We start from the raw sequence: 22,278 nt of genomic DNA, 5'->3' as shown, positions 1-22,278 counted from the left end.
GGTGCCCAGATCCCTCCTATGCATAGCACTTGACAGCATGAAGAGCACCTTCACACACGGGCTCAGGTAAGCCTTTCTGTCTTCCTGTTAGGCAGGAGGCCCAATGATCATGATGCACATTTCACAGATAAAGAAACTGAGGTGCAGTGAGGGAAAGGGTGTTGGAAGTTCAGTTAAGATGGAATCAGAACCTTGGTCTCTCAACTCCTAGTCCAGGGAAGCAGGCCTCAGCCTTATCGATCTGAGGCTAGGCCTGCTTGGATCTGAGGCTAGGCCTAGGGCACTGTCTCAGGCCTCATTTCCAAACAGTCCCTGATGGAGGCAGGTGGAGCCCTCCATCTTTAGGCAGTGTAATTCTGGTGAACCCCCCTCTCCCTTACCCTACTCCACTCTCATGCAGCCCCTGTCACTTGCTGTGTTTGGAGACAAGATTTTATGGGCAGGGCTATGGAATTGCTTGCCTAAATCCTTGGGCATTGCCATTCCCACTGTATGTCCCTGGAGTTGTGGGACATGGTGATTCCACCCAACCTCACGGGCTCTAGGAGGTCAGAGCTGCCAAGGGCCCCATACTGGATTGGAAGGTTATTGATGGACAGGCAATGCCAACCAGGAACATAGAGCTTCCAATGGACAGACGCCACTCACCGTGGACATAGGCTCACCTATCCAGGGAGCTCCCCCTTGGCAAGTTAGAAAAGCTGTCATGTCTGTCACCTTGAAAACTTCAGAGTTTTGCTGGGTAGACATAACATTCATGTTTGTGGGACTGTTGTGTGGTGGCAGAAAGGAGGGGGTGAAGAGAGCAGGGGCTTTGAATTGAGATGGGCTTGGGCATACATCCTACCTCTGTTTCTTAGATGTGTGACTGCTCTGAGACTCCAGTTCTTCATTTGTAAATTAAATGTAATTATTATTATATGTGTCTCATAGTGATATTGTGAAGATTACATGAAGAAATACTTGTCAAGCCCATGAGAGTGACTGGCACATAGTACATGCACCATACCTGTTAACTTTCATTGTTATCATTCATTCATTCAACCCAGGTTGCATCTATTCACACATGCATCAGTATAAGGCCCCCAGCAGGCAAGATCACAAGCACGATGACTAAATGAACCTCTTGGTCCTTTTGGGCACCAGCCCTTCCAGAGTGGACATCATCAGGTGCTTTCTGTTTTCTGGGCACCTCCACCTGTCACTCAGCCAACCCCTTACCCTTGCCAGAACTGCCTCACTTAGGAGATCTGAGGCTAGGGCTGAAAAAGCAAGTCTGCACAATTTGTGAATTATTATTGATAGCCAAATAGTTACCCAATTTTATCTATTTTCGTGTGTATAGACATTTCATACAAAAATTTTAAAACATTCTGTGAACATTCTGTGTATTTGATTTCCGTGATTGGAGCCTAGGGGTGTTTTTTCAGAATATTTTATGTAAAAGAGACAAGTGATAATTGTTTATATTCAATTGGTAACCATAGAGATGAAACTCCACCAGATCAAAGTATGAAGGTAATTAACTCCCTGCAAATTATAGTTGTTGAACTTATGCACAGAGACATGTGACTTCACTCATGGGCCAAGGAAAAATCTCTGGAGAAGGAAAAGGATTAGCAAGGACTGAACAGCAACACCATGTCCCCATACCTGTCAAGACCGAGGGTTTAGCCTCCATAGTCCTCAAAGTCAGAGGTATCTTGACTCTCTTCTCTTCACTTCCGTTGTCTGAATGATCTCTTTCCTGACTCACTGAGCCGGAGGGTGTAGGCACTGAAATGAGCAGAGGTGCTCAGTTGTCCATGGGGCTGCTGAGGAGCGAGTGGTTGTCAGCCCCTTCTTGCCTGCAATCTCCATTTGCCACCCCCTCCATTCTTGAATTTGGACAAGGGGAATTTTCTTATCCTGTGTAAACTGCTAAGCGGAGCTTCATGTCCCACTTTTCATTAGATTGACCTTCCTGAGTGCTCCCTCCATACTGATTGCACTATCATTTTGGTAGCCTCCAAATGACCACAGGACAGCCTTTGGGAGACAGTTCTGCTTTAATGTGGTGTAGTGTAATGATTGGGGGTGCACTTGGCAGAAGGCTGAAACCCAGCTCTGCCACTGACTAGCTGTGTGACCTTGGGTGAGAAATGCTAAGTAAGCATCTCTATGACTCAGTGACTTTTGAAAAAAGAGCCAATAGTAGGTTGTGAGGAGATAATGCATGTAAAAGCCCCAGCATAGTGCCTAGCACATCAGATAGGGCTGTTAACCCCAGACAGAGAGTCAGTGACTTGCTCAAGGTCATACTTAAACTTATAAGGTTGATTTGAGGATTAAATGAGTTAATGTATTAATATTTACAGCTCATAGAGTAGTGCCAGGCACATATCTATATCTCAGACTGGATTCAGTGTAGGAAATGGAAACCAAGTTGCAGATCTGAGCAAGAAGGGATTGGATACAGGGAATGAAGTACTACAAAATCATGGGAAGGGCTGACACGGTGACCACTGATGGGCCTCTGGGAAGGTTCCCAGGACGAATCAGAGGTCACCCTCTAGGGAAGGGCTCCCTGCCTCTGACCTGCCTCTGACACTGGAATTAAGAGCTCAGGACTCATCCTTACATTTGGGATCCAGGTACCAGAAAACTGGAATCAAGACTGCACTTGCTGTTGCAGTTCCACCAGGACACTGCAGAATGGACACTGGAACCAGCCGCAAAGGACCCTGCTTGCTGATAGAAACAATCAAAGGAGATGAGAGGATGGCCTCCACCTCACTTCTGCTTCCCAAATCTGGTGTGAGTGCATCCAATTGGTGGCACCTAGTTCACATCCTAAGCTTTAGCTGCAAAAGAGTCTGGGAGTCTGGGAAATGTGTTTAGCTTTCCAAAGTCCCCACCTAGCTGGGTGCAGTGGCTCACACCTATAATACTAGTATTTTAGGAGGCAGAGGTGGGTGGATCACCTGAGGTCAGGAATTCGAGACTAGCCTGACCAACATGGTGAAACCTTGCCTCTACTGAAAATACAAAAATTAGCCAGGCATGGTGGTGCACGCCTGTAGTCCCAGCTACTCAGGAGGCTGAGGCGGGGGAATCACTTGAACCCAGGAGACAGAGGTTGCAGTGAGCTGAGATTGTGCCACTGCACTTCAGCCTGGGCGACAGAGCGAGACTCTGTCTTAGAAAAAAATCAAACCAAAAAAAACCAAAAAACAAACAAACAAACAAAAACAATGTCCCCAGCTAGGAGAGTAGAATGGAGATGGAAAGAACCAGTCCAAAAGAATTCAATGCAAAGTGTTACCCATTAGGATGACTGCAAGTGATCAAAAAAATGTGACATAATTATTATCATTATTGTTGTTATGTTGGCTTTCCTGGGCAGCCTGGCTTCAGGAGGACTCACAAATTTGATTGTCCCCTATAAAACAATGTTAAGGATTTCCTTCTGCTTTAGGGGCTTCCCTTACCCAGTGGTTCTTCCTGTTGCATTGTCTCATTTAACAGCATCATCATTTCTCCCTCCACCATATTGCCTGTGCCAGGAACTTGGACCACTCTGACTTGTTTTCCTTCATTACTAACATGCTCACCCAACCACTCACCAAGCTTTGTATAGCTTCTACAACGGCATACTGTTAACTGAAGAATCACGAGGTTCATCAATTTGAAAAAGAAAGCTTCATTTCTTATAAAGGGTTTCAGCCTGCAGGCTGGCTACCCTGCAGACTGGGAAGCATAGCCTGTGGCAGAAGCTGAAAGCAGGCACTTCAAAGAAGAAAAGAGTGAGGTAGGAATTTATGCTGAACAGGTTGGCTAAGTATATAAATATATTCAATAGGTTATAGGAGGAACTATGAATATTCATAAAGAGGGACACACACACATGTGTAGTAAGCAAACATGCATGTTATATACATCCCATTTTCACTTTGGGGTGGAGTATTAACATTTAAATGCATTAAAATTAGGCTCTGTACATCATAAAGTGAAATGGAGGACACAGAGGCATCCTGTGCGCAGCATTCGTAAACCAGCCAGAACCAGTCTGCGGTTGGTGGTCTCTTATCAGGAAGGAATGCTGCTCAGTTGCTGCGTCAAAACAGCAAAAGTAGAGGGGAGTGCAGCTGGGCTGGATTCTATTTAACTCTTAGGAAAGAAAGTCTAATGGCAGTGAGTGAAGGAGGGGATATAACGAGGTGTGTCTGACCTCCCTTCTGGTCATGGCCAGGAACTCACTATTTTAAGGCTTCTCTGGGGTCGTCTTGGCCAAGAGTGTGACTCATTCAGTTGGTTCAGGGGCTTAGGATTTTGTCTTTATTTCTAAATACCAACTAATCTCTCAGCCTATTGCCACAGCCCTGTCAAGTCTTCATCACACTGTTGGAGATGGGCAATGTGGCTGCCTTCTCCCTGGCCTCCCAGCTTCCAAGCTTATGCTCACCCGGATGGTCATGCTTGCTTCTCATTTTGGGAACCGCTGTCTGATTCTGTGGCTGTACACATCCCTCCCAGGCTGTCTGAGTTGGCATCCTTAGAGCTCATGGATATTGGAGTGCCCCGCTTCTGTCAGACTCTGACAGGCAGTCTTTGGGGGTTTGCTGTAATCAGGTCACCCATTGTTCCCCTTTCTCTTCTTCCTTGGCCATGCACAGGTTAGGGGCTACTATGTCGTGTTGAGATCTGCAGGTAGCCCAGCCCTTTATCAATCGCTGGGGCACTTCTAGAACAACTGGAAGCAGGAGTGGGCTGCTGGGGAAACCGAGGCTGGGAGCTGTGAGGCCCAGACAGCACTGGCTGTGTGAATGGCCACTCCAGCTGCATGTTTCTTCCGCATGCACTCCTGACCACAGACCAGCACAAGAAGCTGCTTGTTCTTCCTCCCTCCCTTCCTTATTTCCTTCCTTCCTTCCTTCTCTTGTTCATGTTATCCAGCCAGTGTTTCTTGGTGCCACCTGTGGCCTGATCCTATATAAGGAGCTGGCATGCAGGAGGAGCAGCCTCAGTTCTGGCCGCCAGCGCTCCCAGGCTTGCCCAGGTTGGGCTGCCTCCCCAGAAGACTTGCAGAACTTCAAAAATTTGGGGGATGTCAGCACATAGCAATGACCTTGGGAAGAGGAGTCTATTCCTGTCTGTCCCTGCCATAACATATCTAAGAAAAAAAAAACCATTTGTATTTCTACATACTCCTCCCTCGCTTGGCCAACCCCCTTGAGGCTCAATATCTCACTCATCACTTTTGCTGTGTTTGAGTTGTCAAGGATACTTCTTCTGGCCTCATTACAGCTTTTCATGCTGGGAACTGTGTCTTTGGGTGTGGTTTTTTGATTGATTAAAAGTAGGTTAAAGTAATGAGGTAGATGGAGGCGCTTCTAAGGGCCTTCATGGCTCTGATGCTGATGGATGAGACATTCCAAAGGAACAGCTTGGAGAGCAGATGAATAATGTGGTTCTCCTGCTCCCTGTGGGCAGGGCCCTCATCCCTGCATTCTTGGCTGCTCACTGCCCAAGCCCCAAGGCTATAGGTTTGTGGATTTTGAGGATCCACAAGTCAGGGACTGAAGTGCTGGAGTCCTTTGAGGGGGTGTACCCTGGGACCCAGCTGGACTTTGCCACCGAATGGCTGGGTTGACAAGGAACACCACTTCTGTTCTCCTGCTCAGAATTGTGCCCATGCTGTCTCCCTGACTAACCTTCCTCGGGCTCCTACCCTTCTGTAGTCTTCACTTCTGTATCTTTGTTCCTCCTGCTTGGAATGCCTCCTCCTTCAGGGACTGCATTTATTTTTCACTATTGTGTCCTCAGAACCAAACACAGTGCCTGGCACATAGGTGCTCAAGTGTTTTTCTTTCTTTTTCTTTTTTATGTATTTATTTTTTTGGGGATGGAGTCACCCTCTGTTGCTCAGGCTGGAGTGCAGTGGCACAATCTCGGCTCACTGCAACCTCCACCTGCTCAGTTCAAGCAATTCTCCTGCCTCAGCCTCCCGAGCAGCTGGGACTACGGGCACGTGCCGCCATGCCTGGCTATTTTTTTTTTTTTTTTGGATTTTTAGTACAGACAGGGTTTCACCATGCTTGCCAGGCTGGTCTTGAACTCCTGATCTCGTGATCTGCCTGCACCTTCCTCCCAAAGTGCTGGGATTACAGGTGTGAGACACCGTGCCCAGCCAGTGTTTTTTGACTAACTGATTGACTAAATGGATGAATGAACAAATTAATCCTTCCCCAGCTTCATAGAGTTGGTCACATAAGTGGGAAGTCAAAAAACCAACCACAGAAGACAGTGGAGTGTGAAGGGCTGACCACTGTGGGGAAGAAGTGACTAGGGAAGTTCTGACTGCTAACGTCACCCCATCCGTGAGGCCACTCCATCCATGGGACAAGTAAGTCATTTAATGGCTCTTGACACCAAGGTGTTCATTCGTGATAATAACTGTTGCCTGCCTCCTGTCCTTGCAGCTCTCTGGTGGGGGTCATGTAAGAACACTTTGCATACTGTTCTGTGCACATGTGAGAGGTTGCCACTGCTGAGGGCTGGCTCTTCCCACAGGTAACTCCTGCTGCCATGCTGAGGAATCTGGCCTTTCCTTAATTCTCACCTTCCTAGACATCTCTGGGAACCTTCCAGGGAAATGTTCTTGTATCTTTGAGCAGCTCACGTGTACTTGAAGAATTTGTCTTTGCCTTGTCTACAACTCCTAGGAGAAAGTGTCATTCTCCTGTCTCTCCATCTTGACTGGAACCCATGGGTCACACAGTTTTGAAGAAACACCCTTTCCTCCCCAAGCTTTGAACATCCTTACAGCTTTCTCTGTGGGTCCCACTCCATTGCTTCCCTGGCCCATCTCCTGCTGGACTGCAGGGACAGTGAGCTGCTCATCTGGACTTCTTGCCCTCTCTGATCTATTCATCTCCCAACAGCTGCCAAAGCGAAGGCCTGGCTGAGCCAAAAGAAACTGTATTCTTGAATTCCTGGGGAGGTCATGTGTGCGAGCTTTGATGTCTGAAAACTAGAGTTTGAATCCAGCAGTGTGCGCCCTTGCTCAGTGACCCTGGGTGGTCACTTAATGTTTCTGGGCATTGGTTTCTTCTTTTTATAAAACATGGTTAGCAATGTCTACTGCACAAGTTTATAGTGAGGAATAACTTCAATGTTAATCACTTGTACAGTGCCTGCCACTTAGTAGGGAACTCAAAGAGGATTAGTGCACCTGTCTCTGGCACATGCTAGACATTGATCCAGAGACTTCCTATCTCTTAATTTTTTGTAAATAATGTGTACAGAGCCAGGGCCCACAGCAAATACAGTGAGCCTCTAACATGGTGAGAATCAGCTCTGATGAACAAAAGAGGATAACTTGTGTTTGGATTCCTATATGCTTTTATGTGCTGCTAAAGGAATTGAGAACACTCAGTGAGGCCAAACATTTGCCTCACAAATGTGTTCGCCAATGTACTTTCCCCAAACCATTTACAACCCCCTGCCCCAAGAGATTCCACATCAGTTCAATGAGACTTTGCCACAGGTGAGTGGACTTCTGCAGACCTGGGATGGACCTGGCTTCCAGGTGGCTGCCTCCCCTGCCCTAGTCCCCATAAATGGGCTTATGTACAATGGTTTGGTCATCTCTACTCCCTGGAGCTTTTGAGTTATGCGGTTAGGGGTTCTAGTAACTAAGTAGGTTTAGTTACTAAGTAGAATATTTGTGTGTTTACTTTCTTACTGAAAAGCATTGCCACCAGGGGCTTTGTAGCCATCAGTCCTTGCATGCAGTTTTCTTTTTTTTTCTTTCTTTTTTAAAATTTTTATACCTTAAGTTCTAGGGTACATGTGCACAACGCGCAGGTTTGTTACATATGTATACATGTGCCATGTTGGTGTGCTGCACCCATTAACTCGTCATTTACATTAGGTATATCTCCTAATGCTATCCCTCCCCCTCCCCCCACCGCCCCACAGGCCCTGGTGTGTGATGTTCCCCTTCCTGTGTCTAAGTGTTCTCATTGTTCAATTCCCACCTATGAGTGAGAACACCTTGCATGCAGTTTTCTGAGTAAAGAGGCATTCCACCAGATGGATATATGTCTGTTCGTCTGTTGGTCCCAGTTACACAAACTTGCACCTCACTGTTAGTCCATTCAGCTCTCACACCAGCAGGCGATTGCTATAGAGACTGAAACAGCTGAAAAGTGCACACCTGTGGGAACCTGAAGAAACCTGGGGGAACCTGTGCGCACGTCAGTTCCCTTGGTGGGGTCTCCCTTGACCAAATCAAATAGGCTCATAGGGAAAACAGAAAAGTCACTCCCAAGCCTCTAGGCCAGGCCCACATCCCGGCTTGAGACTAATGTTCCAGAAGTTCCCCTTTTTGCCTGTCTCAGTCATACATTTATCTGGTTCCTTCTGTCCCTCTAGGCTCCTGAGGCCATGCTGGAATCCTCTTAGGAATTCCAGACACCAGCTCCCAAACCCTGCACCTGCACCCTGCAGCCTCACAGCTGCAGTGGGATTGCTTTCTGAAGATGCTTTCAAGAGGTTGAAGGTAAATGACTTCAGGCAGATGATTAGCCTAATTAAGCTTAATGCCTCCTGCAATTACCATGCTGGCTTTGAGGAGTGTCCCATTCCTCCCATTCAGCCCGAGGGCTGAGTAGAATCCTGATGAGGCAGGACAGGCCTCCCAGCAGGCCCGGCCCTGCCTCTGGTCACATCCCTCTGATGGCCCCTCCCTGTGTCTGGTGGTGGGGGGGTGCGAGCCAGCTCAGAGCCCTGGGGAGCCTGACCTCCTCAAGTGCAGGCTTGGTGGTGACAGCCAGCTTCCTGCCTGCCTCACTTAGAGCCCAAGGAAGGGGGTTCAGAAACAGGGCGTTTCAGCCTTGGGGGCAGGACACAGCTCCCCAGACTGACTTGTTGAAAGGAGAAGGCGTTCCTTTAGCAATGAGATGCTCATGGTTCTCTGGAGTGCTGGAAGAGGCCTCACCGTCCCTACAAGGCTCTGTGACCACGATCGGGCACCTGCTGTCACCTCCACTGTGAAGTGGGAGGGGGAGGTGGAGGGTGATGAGGTCTCTAACCTCTACCGGGATCAGGCCTTGTTGTTGTTTCCCCTGCTCCCTTCCCAGGCCAGTGAAATGAGTACAGGGGAAAGCAGACGGTGTGGAAAATGAGCAAAGAAATAAAACAAACAGCCTTGACTTATTGAGCCCTTGCTGGGTGCTAAATTCTTTGACATGAATTGTCTCATTTAATCCTCACAGTAACTCTGCGTGTTGGGTTCCGTTATTATGCCCTCTGTGCAGATGAGAAAACAGAGGTTTAGCAAGCTTTAAGAAACCTCAGAGTCAACCCCAGCCCGTCTGAGTCCAGAATCTGTCCTTTCCATCCTTGTGGATGAGACACAGGTAGATGATTAACTGCATGAACAAGTAAATGAAAAACAAAAACCAACGAAATGCAGTCTGTACTTTACCCAGCCGAGGGCCAGCCTGGGCCAGGTGCTTGATAGGCATCTCTCTGTCTCCTTAATCCTCACAGACATCCTGTCAGGCAGGTATAAGCGCCCCATTTTATTAATGAAAAATTAAGTGCAGATAAATCGAGCCTTTCCTGAGTGAGTAAGTGGAGAACCGGCCAGTCCTGGGGCATTGAGGGATGGGGAGGCCAGGGCTCAGAACACCTGTAGCCAACGACTCCTTGCTCTTTTGATGGGTATTTCTTTGGCAGTTTTTGCCTCCGGTTCCCTATGAATAGTCTGTTTCAGTGTGTCCCACCCCAACCTTGTAGTTAACAGTTGAGATAACTAATGTTTGGGAAGAAGCTTTTTCCTACAATTGATGCAAGAGTAACTCAGAGAGCTGGAGGGACTTTGACTAGAGGGGACTTTGAGGTCTTAAATTCAGCATTGCCTCAATCACAGGAGACCAAACTAGAATATTATGGAGTCATAAAAAGTCAGGTGTCCAAAGTCCACAGCAGCAGCCCAGCTTGGTGGTCAAGAGCATGGTCTTTGGAGTCAGACTGCCAGGCGTGAACTCCAGCTCTGCCACTTGCCTGCTCTGTGGTCCCTCAGCATTTTCACCTGTAAGTGGGTAATAATAACACTCATCTCATAGGCCTGCTGTGGGGAGTTATGTGCTTATGAAGCACTTAAAACAGTTTCTGGTGCAGAGTAAGTGCTATGTAGGTGTTCATGAAATATAAACATTGAATGTCATTGAAAAATGCTTTAAGTAATTTTGGGTATAAACTGTGAGCTGCAAAACTATATACATTATGCTTCTAATTTTCTTTATATGTATGCATTTATATAATTTATAATAATGGCTATCTATGTTATGGAATTTTGGATAATTTTTATTTATTTATAACATTCTCTATTTTCTACAAGGAGCAAGAATTACTTTATAGTTTTAAAAATACAAAACAGACTTCTCTTTCATGCCGGCCTCCAGCCCCTATTCCCATTATGAGATTGGTTCTAAATGATGAGTACTGTATTCCTCTGAAAGGCTGGTAGGTCTCGTCTGGAAACATCCAAAGGCTTTGCATCTTCTGAGTGTGAGGATGTGGCCGGGAGGGTTTGCGTCATGCCTGTTTGACTGCCTTGTCAACAGTGAGGATGCCTGGGGAGAACCTCTGGGTGTGGTCTGCCTTTTCCAGGGTCTCATTTCTCCTGGGTTATGTCCAGCTCCTGCAGAAATGCTGCAGGTATCCATAGAAACAGTGGACACTCTTGATTTAGCTTACCTTAGGTACTTGCTTTTCAGAATTAAGAACATTTAACATCTTCACTACCTCTACCACTGCCTGACTTTCTTGCTGGGAATTTGGCCATTCTGAAACATATATCTTTGGAAGTGGTAGTGAACTTGGAAATTGTCGTAAGTTTGGTACCATCATAAAGTCTCTGACTGGGTGAGATATTTCTGCACTGTCTTGGATCCCGGGAAAATGTTTATTTATCACAGTACCAGACATGAGCAGAGAAATATCTGTGGTGTCACAGAAATTATAAGTTTTGGGGAGATGGACTTCTGGCTTGGAAAGGTATTGTCAAAGAGAAGCTTGCTGGTTGAAGCCAGCATTTTACATGTTACCTATTATTTTCCAATTTAAGATTCAGCTCAAGCAATGCATATTTGAATACCCCAAATGGGCTAAATTCTTTCCTAAGCAATGCCACTGCAGAGGACTGGGAGAACAATTTCAGCCCTAGGGGAAAGAAAAAAAAAATCTGGCCTTTCAGCAAAGGTGAACTGGCTAAAAAATCCTGAGACTGGATTTGCATTGACATGAAACTAAGTCAGGCCTGGGCCTGCTTCTGGACAGAGACCCAGTTATTTGGACCGGCTCATGCTCTACCAGGCTTACCTTTTTCTTCCACATAAAATGTCTGCATTGTCAGGCAGGTGGTCTGGGTTGCAAGGCTATCTTGACAAGATAGGGGAGTATGTTAACTTGAGTCGAACCTGAAGTTAATTTGAGACCCCAGAAATGATAATAGTTTACTAGGATCTGACTTTTTCAACATTTTATTTTAAATAGTTGAGAAGCATTGATCTGCTGATAAATTATATCACATTTTAATCCTCTAAGTGGACAAATAACTCCACTATACATCTGCAGAGCACCACCAGGTCACAAAGTGACTGTGCTGTATCTACGGCAGGCTCTTTTCATCCTTGCTGCAACCCTGTGAGCCAGCAGCATTGTCGGGTCTGTTTCACAGGTGAGAAACCAAGACTGGAGAAAGTAAGTGGTTGGCTGCAGGTCCCTATCTAATGAGTGGCAGACCCTGAACTAGCCCCCAGCTCTTTTGTCTCTGAAATACCCAGGATCCATTGTCATCCCTGGCACACAGGATGTGCTTTCTTTCATGGTCAGTGAAACTTGCCAGCAAGGGAGTTCCTTGGAAAAACAGCATCACTACTTGAGGTGTCTTTGTATCCGTGGCCTCTGAACAAATCTCCACAACCATAAATAAGAGGTTTTCCAGGCCCGGCGAAGCTGCTTTGAACATGTATTTGATTTGCTTTTATAGTTCAGAGGAGCAATAAAATGGCTAAAATTACCACCGTGGCAATGAATTAGAATTCCTTGCTGGCAAAACGTGTAATTCTCTTCTGTTCCCTGCATTCTCCCCTTCTTTACCGTGTGTCCTGCCTTGACTGCTCCTGGACTCATCTGACCCTCAAGAACTCTTACCCAGGGTACTTGGCCTAGACCTCAGGACCTCTCAGTGTCCACTGAGTTAACACATTTCCTCCTCCTTCTCCTGCCCCATGGCTTCCCTTCCAAAGGCGCTGCCTCTGAGAAGCACAGGTTTCTGAATTGACCGTATTCACTGGTTTGGTTTAGAAGGTTCTCCAGCCCCTTTTCTTCCCCTACATTCTTGCACTGCTGCCCTTGAATTATCAATAGCTAAAATAGTGGACATCAAAGGTTGAATTTAATGATGACCTACTTATCAAGTTCCAAATAGATCTGTAAATACAGCTGATCTCCAATCAAAGGAGACCAACTCATTTCCATGCATGCATGCATGTGCCCATGCATACATCTATCCATGTGTGCATGCATTCATCCTTGATCTTCCTACTCACGGAATTTCAGCACCTGCTTGTGCCAGATGCTGTGTTAAGAGGTGAGGTGTAACAGCGAGGAAGACCGTCCTGATTCTTACCTCTAGGAGGAGAGATCCTCCCAAACTTTACTCTAGAATGAGATGTGCTTCAATCAGAAAAGTGTAGGGTGCATGTTCTGTTGGTGATTGCCTTTAGAAGAAGAGCATGCATGCATTTCTGAGTGTATATGTTTTCCTGCTTCTATATGAAATAAGTTAAGCCAGCTGGAAATTGTATTAGGGAAAAAGAGAAATTTCTTTAGCTCAGGATTTCTTAGCAAATAGTGATTTGTTAGTTCCTAGTGGAAATTCATCTTGGTGACTTCAACAGGGGCCCATTTTTACTTTGGTAGGTATGTAAATCAGCACTCACCAACAGTTGAAGTAGGAGGCAGAATTGGCTTATTTATGGGGCTGACATCAGGAGATTTGAGTTGTAGTTCCACTTCTGCCACTAACTTCTGTGGGATCTGAGGCAAGTCTCCTTACATTATTCTGCCTCTGTGTCTTCATTCTTAAAGTGGAGACTATACTTGTTTTCATAGTTCTTAAGAATATTATACAGATGTGAACATGTGTGTGAATTTTTAAATAAATGCAAAGCAGTGGAAGAAATGTACTTGAGTGAGTCTTTTGACAAATGGTCCAAGCTCAGAGATGTGTTCACAGCTGTTAGGACCAGCACACTTGTTGCCTTAGTTAGAGTGACATACACCTGGTTTGCCCAGACAGTCCTGATTCATGCCCAAACTCCTGGCAAAAGTATTAAGACTGATCCTTTATATGCTCAGGACTGTCTTGATTGGGAGGAGAAATCATATGGTTTTCTTCCTATAGAGGACATTAACTAAGCAGAAGACTAACCTCTGTCTCAGTGGCACGAGTTCTGTCATGTTTTAGGTTCATCAAATGGTGGTGGTCAGAATGGGACCAGCACCAGCCTGAGATCAGTGCTTGAGTATGTATAGCTCAAGTTAGAAGTGAGCAGCTGCTGTCCTTTTCTCTCCATAAGGGATGACTCTGCAGTTAACCTAGAGTGTCTCCAGATGAGCCAGCCAATGAGGTGGTCCCAGAAAGCTGGGTCCATTGGAGGAAGGGCAGATTTCTATGTGGGGCTGCACCTGTCTTCTCCCCCCTTCCAGCCATGGCTCTGCAGTTACAGGGCACATGCTGGAGCATGCAGGTCAGTTGTGCCTGGAGGTGCCGTAACTTGATGAGGTTGCTGCACCATGGCCAACACGATGACTGATAGAAGTGGGTAGGCTGAGCAGGAAATGGAGGGTGCCTTCTTCTGTCCCCACCCTCCCTCTTCTCCCAAGGCTAGCCAAGCTAGAGTGAGAGGAAATTAGTGAATTGTCCCTGGTGCCTGAGGCCCCTGACATCTGTCAAATGTGAGAGGGATAGTGTGTGTCCTTTGCTGGACCTGCTGCTTCTTGGGGTGACCCGGGACATAACTTTAGATTTTAATTGGAGGAAAGAGCATGAAGGTGTCTTGGCCCTTTATCTATGGATATCTGCCATGTTGGGCTTCTATTTGAAAACAACAGCTGGCACTTTGGACGCTGAGCTTCAATTGGCATGACCTGATATTTCCTGGAGGTGGAAGGGTCATGGGTCTTGGAGTCCCAATGTCTGAGTTATAAGTTTGGCTCACCACTGACCCACTCTGTGGCTTTGGGCTAGTTGTGTTTCTTCCTCAAAGTTGTTTTTCCATCTGTAAATTGGGATTTTTACCCCAGTGATCTCATACCACCTCATCTATCCCTCAGGAGGTTAAGGAGCTTTGTGAACTCACAAGGTTACTTTATTTACTCACTGAGTATACACTGAGCACCTGTCATGTGGCAGCATGTGGAGGGTGCCAGGAATACTAGTGACTGAGAAAATCATAGCCTTGGCCCTCATGGAGCTACTGTTTCATGAGAAGAGATTAATGGTGAACCACTAAATAAACTGGCAAATAAAATAGTTAGATCCCACTTTAAATAGTATTAAGAAAACATACAGGTTCTGAGATACATACAGGTGCCTGAATGAGAGAAGGGGGTACTGTTCAGACGAGGTGATTGTTGAAGCCTCATCTCCAAGGGTGACCTTTATACAGAGACCTGAACATGACCAGACAGCTGTGTAGAGTTGCAGAACCGTGTTCTAGACAGAAGGACGCAGAATGAGTTCCATTGACATCTCTGGCAGGTGGTTTACAAATCTTCCTTACAAGGATCATGGGAAGTAACCTGAGACCACTGGGTTACAGATTAACCCATGTCTAAGATAGGTAAGTGGAAAAAGTGAAGTGCAGAACAAGCTGCATAACTTACTATCATCTATATAAAAAGAGGATGTGCATACATTCATATATACTTGTATATTTGCAGATAGCTCTAGAAGGATATACCAGAAATTGGTGGTTATAGGTAAGAAGGGGGTCTTGGGGCCTATGATGAAAAAGAGACTTACTTTTAATTGCATATCTATTTTTACTGTTTGATTTTTTAAATCACATGCATATACTACTTTAGAATAAGCTCACTTTTATAAAAATATGTATACTTATTTAAAGTAAATGTTTGTAGGTCATTTGGTAGCAAAAGAAAGACAGGTATATGGGAGCGTGGGTGTGTGTGGAATTTTCCAGGTGCCAGGAAAACAAGCCAGGTCTGGAACTGAGCAGTGCCTGGGGCCAGCTTCAGCATGGAAAGCCCAGGAAAGGGGGGCACGGTGACCTCAGGCATCCATCCACACATGCACAGACATATTTCCGTAGCCTTTCTTCTCACTACACATGACAGGGGTGCCCATCTCCCCTCTCTTGTACTTCTGCCTAAACTCAGTAAATGTGTTTATTTGGGCTTGAAAAATCACAGCCCCAACCCTCACACATGTGCTGACTTTTAATGTAAGTATTTATGTGCACATTTGATTTTTTTGCAGGATTAACCCCTAGGGCTCCTGCCACAGAGCCTCATGCCTCATGTAGCATCAGTACTTTAATATGTGGAACGTATATAACAAATATTTACTTGCCCTGATAGGTTATTTATTTTTCCCTTTCCATGTCCTTTCCAGGGTAGTGAAGACATTGACAGCAATAATTTCATCAGATATTAGGATGAAAACTTCTAGTAAGTTTATAGAAAGCCAATTGAATTATTGGTTTTCTATAAAACCAAGGTGTTGAGGTTAATTTAATCTTCTATTTTACTGTCTGGTTTACTCCCTTTCTGTTGTTGAACTTCTGAAAGCATGATTATGTTTACTTTCCTGCCTAAAACTTCAGTACTTGGAATCCTCTCCTCTCCAGAATAGAGCTGACAACCACTGAATAAAAGGAAAAGTTTAGTGAGCAGGTAAAATCATCCAAGGTTTACCATATAATAAAACTTTAGTCTTACTCATATAGAAAATGCTTTCTCAGAGCTTATTCTCATTTTATACATAACTTTAATGAGTAGAATTCTCTAATTTATATGTCTACAAAAATTTAGAAGGGTAGAGGAATAAGCAGATACTTTGACATTAGCAAGACATGACAGCCTAGTAACATACAAAAGACATACGAAGTGCAGAAACTCAATTTCAAAAAGCATAGTGTTGGGGGATGGATTAATAAAGGTGGGAGTGTTCCATGTGTCTGGAAACATTACAGTAATACTTGTACAATCAATGATTCTGAATCTTCAGTGTAAATTATGTTCTAAATCTGTTTAAAGAAGACAGAAGCCAAGCAACAAATTTTAGAAAGATGTTTTAAAATTGAAAATGGTTAAAAATTGTAAATGCTATGGTGCAAAGAATGTTTTCTTAACATGAAAAAGAACACTGACATCAGGCCGGGGTGCGGTGGCTTGTGCCTGTAATCCCAGCACTTCGGGAGACAGAGGTGGGCAGATCACTTGAGGCCAGGAGTTCAAGACCAGCCTGGCCAACATGGCAAAATCTTGTTTCTACTAAAAATACAAAAACAAAATGAGCTGGGCGTGGTGGTGGGCGCCTGTAGTCCCAGCTACTCAGGAGGCTGAGGCAGGAGAATGGCGTGAACCCGGGAGGTGGAGCTTGCAGCAAGCTGAGATTGTGCCACTGCACTCCAGACTGGGCGACAGAGCGAGACTCCATCTCAAAAAAAAAAAAAAAGAAGAAAAAGAAAAATAATAAGCTGGGTATGGTGGTGTGCACCTGTAATCCCAGCTACTAGGGAGGCTGAGGCATGAGAATCGTTTGCACCTGGGAGGTGGAGGTTGCAGTGAGCTGAGACTGCACCTCTGCACTCCAACCTGGGTGACAGAGTGAGACTCTGTCTCAAAAAAAACCACAAACAAACAACCTCACTTGTCTATACTAACAACCAACATTGTAGAAAATAGGGAAAGAATAGAGATTTTCCTATTAAAAGCAACAATATGATAAGAATGTTCCCCCTTATTCCAACCTCTACTACTTAATATGATTTCATGCAATAAGGCATGGAACCCAACAAAAGACACAGCTGTTGAAAAGAAACGAAATTGTCATTATTTAAAAATTATGTAGTTACCTTCCAAGAAAACTTAAGAACATTGATAGAAATATTAACATTAATAAGAGAGTTCATTAAAGTGCCCAGGCAACATGAATGCTTTATATGCTGTGGCTTTCCTATGTATCAATATTAGCCACTTGGAAAATGCTGTAATATAAAATATTTCATTTTAATTGTCTAACATATAAAATACCTAAAATAAGCAGAATAAAAAATAAGTTGGACAAATTTTAAAAATTACAAAACATTGCTGAAAGTCATTAAAGATTATTTGAATTGGTGGAAAAGAATACCATGTTTATGAATTGGAAGACTGCATATTTTCTAATTGATACCTACTATTTTACATATTTATGGGGTACGTATGATACTTTGTTGAATGCATAGAATATATAATGATCTAATCAGTGTTGTTGGGGTATCTGTCATCTTGAGGATTTATCATTTCTGTGTGTTGGGAACATTTCAAGTTCTCTCTTCCAGTTACTTTGAACCATACAATTTATTGTTCTTAACTTTGCTACTGAACATTAGAACTTATAACTTCTGTCTATCTGTATCGTCTGTCCCCATTGACCCACCTCTTTTCATCTCTCCACCCCTGGCCTGCCACATACACACCCTTCCCAGCCTCTGGTATCTATCATTCTTCTCTCTATCTCCAGGAGATCAACATATTTAGCTCCCACATATGAGTAAGAACAATGTGAACTTTGTCTTTCTGTGTCTGCCTTATTCCACTTAACATGATGACCTCTGGTTCCACCCATGTTGCTGCAACTTACAGGATTTCATTCTTTTGTATAGCTGAATAGTATTCCATCTTCTTCATGCATTTGTGGTTTATGCATATGTGGTTTAGTATACCACGTTTTCTTTATGCATTTGTCCATTGATGCACCTTAGATTGATTCCATATCTTGGTGTTTGTGAATACTGCCGCAATAAACACGTGAGCACATATATCCCTTTGATATACTGATTTCTTTTCCTTTGGATGAATATCCAGTAGTTGGATTGCTGAATTATATGGAAGTTTTATTTTTAGTTTTTTGAGAAATCTTCACACTGCTTTATATAGTGCCTGTACTAACTAATTTATGTTCCTACCAACAGTGTATGAGTACCCTTTTCTCCATATCCTTACCAGCATCTGTTATTTTTTGTCTTCTTAATGATAGCCATTCTAACTGATCTAAGATCATATCTCATTGTGGTTTTGACTTGCATTTCCCTGGTGATTAGTGATGCTGATCATTTTTTCATATACCTGTTGTCTATTTGTATTTTTTTGAGAAATGTCTATTTAAGTCCTTTGCCCACTTTTTAATGAAAATATTTTTTGTTTGCTTGTTTTTTATTGCTGAGTTGTTTGAGTTTCTTATATTTTGTAGACATTAGTCCTTTATTGGATGAATACTTTGCAAATATTTTATCCCATTTTAACAGAGTGCCTCTTCACTCTGTTGGTTGTTTACTGTGCAGAAGCTTTTAAGTTTATTATAATTTCATTTGTCTATTTTTATTTTTGTTGCCTGTGCTTTTGCAGTCTTAGCTATAAAATCTTTGCCTAGGACCAAAGTCCTGAAGTGTTTTCCCTATGTTTTCTTCTAGCGGTATTATAGTTTCGGGTCTATATTTAAGTCTTTACTTAATCTTGAGTTGATTTTTGCACCTGGTGAGAGAGGGGTCCACTTTCATTCTTCTGGATATCCGGTCTATGGATCTATGGATATCCACTCTTCTCAGCACCATTTACTAAGGAGGGTATCCTTTCCCCAGTGTATGCCCTTGGCACCTTTGTTGAAAATCAGTTGACTGTAAATACATGGGTTTATTTTTGGATTCTCAATTCTGTTCCATTGGTCTATGTGTCTGTTTTTATACCAATCCCATGCTATTTTGGTTAACATAGCCTTGTAATATATTTTGAAGTTAAGTGGTGTGATGCCTCCAGATTTGTTTCTTTTGTTCCAGAATTCTTTGGCTATTCAGGCTCTTTTATGATTCCATATGAATTTTAGGATTCTTTTTCTATTTATGTGAAAAATGACATTGTTATTTTGATGATGATTGCATTGAATCTGTAGATTGCTTTCGGCAGAATGGTCATATTAATAATATTAATTCTTCTTATTCATGAGCCTGGGATGTCTTTCCATTTGTTGTGACCTCTTCAATTTCTTTCACCAGTGTTTTGTAGTTTTCCTGTTGGAGATCTTTTACATCTTTGGTTAATTTTTTTTGTAGGTATTTTATTTTTTGTAGCTATTGAAAATAGGATTGTCTTCTTGATTTCTTTCTTAGCTAGTTCCTTGAAACACTACTGATTTTTGTATGTTGATTTGTTACTCTACAACATTACTGAATTTATCAGACTTAAGAGTTTTTGGTGAGTCTTTTCTAGATATAATATCATATTATATGCAAACAAGGACAATTTGACTTTCTCCTTTCGAGTTTGGATGTCTTTTATTTCTTTCTCTTGCCTGGTTGCTCTAGCTAGGACTACCATTACTGTGTTGAATAGGAGTGGCAAAAATGGGCATCCTTGTCCTTCCCCCAATTCAGTATGCTGTTAGCTGTGGGTTTGTCATATATGACCTTTATTACGTTATGTTCCTTCAAATGCTTAATTTGTTGAGAGTTTTATCCGTGAAGGGATGTTGAATTTTATTAAATTATTTTCCTTCACCTATTGAAATGATCATATGTTTTTTTCCCTTTTATTCTGTTGGTGTGATTTACCACATGTTTGATTTTGTATATTGAATTATCCTTGAATCCCTGGGATAAATCCCACTTGATCACGGTTGATATGGTTTGGATTCGTGCCCTTGCCCAAATCTCATGTCAAATTATAATCCTCAGTGTTGGAGGAGGGCCCTGGTGTGAGGTGATTGGAACATGGGAGCGGATTTCACCCTTTCTGTTCTCGTGATAGTGAGTTCTCCTGAGATCTGGTTGTTTGAAAGTGTGTAGCACCTCCCCCTTTTGTCTCTTCCTCCTGCTTCAGCCACGTAAGACGTGCCTGCTTTCTCTTCACCCTCTGCCATGATTGTAAGTTTCCTGAGACCTCCCAAGCCATGCTTCCTGTGCAGCCTGAAGAACTGTGAGCCAACTAAACCTCTTTTCTTTATAAATTACCCAGTCTCAGTTACTTCTTTATAGCAGTATTAGAACGAACTAATGTAGAAAATTGGTACTGAGAAGTAGGGCATTGCTATAAAGATACCTGAAAATGTGGAAGCAACTTTGGAACTGGGTAATGGTTGGAACACTTTGGAAAGCTCAGAAGAAAATGGGAAGATGAGGGAAAGTTTGGAACCTCCTAGAGACTTGTTAAATGGTTGTGAACAAAATGCTGATAGTGATGTGGGCGGTGAACACCAGGCTGATTAGGTCTCAGATAGAGGTGAGGAACTTATTGGGAACTGGAGCAAAGGTCACTTTTGTTATGTATTAACAAAGAGGTTGGTGGCATTGTGCCCCTGCTCTAAGAATCTGTGTAACTTTGAACTTGAGAATGATGATTTAGGGTATCTGGTAGAAGAAATTTCTAAGCAGCAAAGCATTCATGATATGGCCTGGCTACTTCTAATACCATATGCTCACATACATGAGCAAAGAAATGACTTGAAACTAGAGCTTACATATTTAAAAGGGAAGCAGAGGGTAAAAGTTTTGGAAAATTTGCAGACCGGCCATGTGGTAGAGAAGAAAAACCCATTTTCTGGGGAGGAATTCAAGCCAGCTGCATAGTTTGCATAACTGAAGTTTGCATAACTGAAAGGAAAGCAAGTATTAACAGCCAAGACAATGGGAAAAAGTCCCTGAAGGCATTTCAGAGACTTTTGAGGCAGCCCCTCTCATCCCAGACCAAGAGGCTTAGGAGGGAAGAGTGGTTTTATGGGCCAGCCACAGGGCCCTGCTGCCATATGCAGCCTTGGAGCACTGCTCCCTGCATCCCAGCTGCTCCAGCTTCAGCCGTGGCTCAAAGGGTCCCAAACATGGGCTGCTGCTTCAGAAGGGGCAAACCATAAGCCTTGGAGGCTTCTGCTTGGTGTTAAGCCTGTGGGTGCAGAGTTCAAGAGTTGAGACTTGGGAGCCTCTGCCTAGATTTCTGAAGATGTATGGAAAAGCCTAAATGTCCAGGCAGAAGACTCTTGCAGGGGCAGAGCCCTCATGGAGTACCTCTACTAAGGCAATGCAGAGGGGAAATATGGGGTTGGAGCTCCCACATGGAGTCTCCATTGGGGGACTACCTAGTGGGGCTGTGAAAGGAGTTTCACCACACTCCAGGGGGAAATATGGGGTTGGAGCTCCCACACGGAGTCTCCACTGGGGGACTACCTAGTGGGGCTGTGAAAGGCATTTCACCACCCTCCAGACCCCAGAATGGAAGCCACACTGACAGCTTGTACCATGCACCTGGAAAAGCTGCAGACACTCAATGCCAGCTCTTGAGAGCAGCCATGGGCACTGAGCCCTGCAGAGCCACAGGAACAGAACTGTCCAAGGCCTTGGGAACATACTCCTTGCATCAGTGTAACCTGGATGTGAGACATGGAGTCAAAGGAGATTATTTTGGAGCTTTAAGATTTAATGACTGCCCTGGTGTGTTTCAAACTTGCATGGGGCCTGTAGCCCCTTTCTTTTGGCTGATTGCTCCCTTTTGGAATGGCAGTACTTAACCAATGCTTGTACCCCCATCGTATCTTGGAAGTAACTAACTTGTTTTTGATTTTACAGGCTTATAGGCAGAAGGGACTTGCCTTGTCTCAGATGAGACTTTGGACTGTGTAATTTTGAGTTAATGCTGAAATGAGTCAAGACTTGGAGAACTGTTGAAAAGGGATTATTGTATTTTGCAATGTGAGGAGAACAAGAGATTTGGGAGGGGTCAGGGTGGAATGATACGGTTTGGATTTGTGGGAGAACGAACTAATACAATGGTATATTACTTTTTTGATGTGCTGTTGGATTTGGTTTGCTAGTATTTTGTTAAGAAGTTTTATTTCTGTGTTCATCAGGGATATGACCTGTAGTTTACTTTTTTGTTGTGTCCTTATCTGGTTTTGGTATCAGGGTAATGTTGGCCTCGTAGAATGAGTTAGGAAGAATTTCCTCTTTT

Source organism: Symphalangus syndactylus, chromosome 11 (genome assembly GCF_028878055.3).
Source record: "Symphalangus syndactylus isolate Jambi chromosome 11, NHGRI_mSymSyn1-v2.1_pri, whole genome shotgun sequence".
NCBI lineage: Eukaryota > Metazoa > Chordata > Mammalia > Primates > Hylobatidae > Symphalangus > Symphalangus syndactylus.
The sequence above is the reverse complement of the archived record's forward strand: the minus strand, read 5'-3'. Positions refer to the sequence as shown.